This window comes from Solanum dulcamara, chromosome 8 (assembly GCF_947179165.1).
Source record: "Solanum dulcamara chromosome 8, daSolDulc1.2, whole genome shotgun sequence".
Classification (NCBI taxonomy): domain Eukaryota; kingdom Viridiplantae; phylum Streptophyta; class Magnoliopsida; order Solanales; family Solanaceae; genus Solanum; species Solanum dulcamara.
Window position 1 is genome coordinate 43,719,697 of NC_077244.1, and position 1,821 is coordinate 43,721,517.

Here is a 1,821-nt window from a genome sequence, read left to right on the forward strand (position 1 = left end):
AATAGCGTTAGCACGAGCAAGTCCTAGTGTTAAGTCGATATGTAAAGCAAGATAGGCCGGGAGATGAAAAGACTGCGTTTACCTTATCCCAGTGGTATAAAAGTAGTTGTGCAACCTACGATTAGTTATATACAACATAATACCAAGAGGAGGAGTACATGATGAAAATGAGTTATGATATTTTGTAGATGTTACAAAGGAATATGAAGAGAAGTTAAATCAAATGGCCAAAAAGGACACAGTCATGGTTGAATTAAAGATCTATCCTAACACCGGTTGTAAGAGAGAAGAAGAGAGGGCAAGGCGAAACATGAAGACTAGAGAGAAAATGCTAAGGTAAATCTTTTGCTAAGATGAGTGCGTTCACACATTATTGCAAGGATGGCAATGGAACGTGACACAAGGACTTCCCAAGGTAGTCACCCATCCTAGTACTACTCTCAATCAAGCACGTTTAACTTCGGAATTCTAGTGGGATCCGGTGCGTTAGTGCTGTTATGATCGCATGAGATAGGAGAATCCAAACTAGCGGTGAAGCAACGACATGAGATTATATATATAAAGTGTTATAAGTTAGGATAAGGGAATTGTAAACGAGCTTAAGCAAAACAAGCAGGATTAGTCGATTACTAACAAATGGCGCACTTGTATGCCATAGTTATTCAACATAATACCAGTTAATGATAAGGCAAACCAAGGAATAGCTGTAAAGGTTATTGTGTGAGGGGACTTCAGCACAACTTGGTAGCTAACTCTAATAGGAAAAAAGCAAAACCCAAAAGGTGAGGGTACCAGTTGATGTCATCTAAAGAAGGCAAGATGTAATATATGAGGTCGAAGATTCCATAATATGACCTTGGCTACAATACTCACTTTGCACTCCCTGGACAAATATTTCTATATGGAATATTATCTGCAGATTAACAATATCAGCCCATGTTCCTTTAATCAAGGACTACCTATCCAGTCGAGATTATGTAAAATTATATGTTAAGAGGGTGGTAGGACCTTACGGAGTCCCCATAGCTATTGTTCTAGATGAAGGAGCCCAAGTTACAGTTAACTACCGAAGATCATTCTGTGAAGAGATTAAGAAGACAAATAGGTCTCCGTACACCATTTTACCCTCAGACTGATTGACAGACTAAGCTTGGTAGCTACACGGTAGATGATATGTTGAGGGCTTATACGGTTGACCCTAAAGGTAACACGGACAATTGCCTACCACCTATCAAGAGTACTTATGATATTAACTATCATTCTAGTATCTAGGTGGCCCTATATGATACTTTGTATGACAGATAGAGTAGTTCGCCAATTGGTTGGTTTTGTGTTAGTAAAATACAACTAATAAGCCCAAACGTGGTTCAATAGGCGGTATAGAAGGTGAAGCTTATTCGGAAGAGATTATTAGCAACACAGAGTCGACAGAAGTCATACGCGGATTATGGACGTCAATCTCTAAGGTTTCAAGTTATAATTAAGCACTCTCGAAAGCGTCGCCCACAGAAAAAGTGATGAGAGCCAGTAATAAAAAGGACCTTAGTCCGAGATGCATTTACCTTATCAGATCCTCTGTTGAATAGGCAAGGTTGCCCACGAGCTGGACTTACCAGTGAATCTGGAAGTGGTACATCCAGTCTTCCATGTAACAATGATTTGAAAGTATGTTGGTAATCCAACTCGGGTATATCCCATAGAGGGTATCCAAGTCACATAGGAGTTATCCTATGAGAATCAACCTATCGCCATCCTGGGTTGGCAAAGTAGAAGATTGTGAACTAAGGACGTAGCTTCCATCAAGGTATTATGTCAAAATAA

General features: G+C 39.6%; 1 pseudogene; it reads right to left on the reverse strand.

Moving 5' to 3' along the window:
- Nucleotides 1–389: 389 nt before the first annotated feature.
- Nucleotides 390–509, reverse strand: LOC129901833 (5S ribosomal RNA; annotated as a pseudogene).
- Nucleotides 510–1,821: the final 1,312 nt, after the last annotated feature.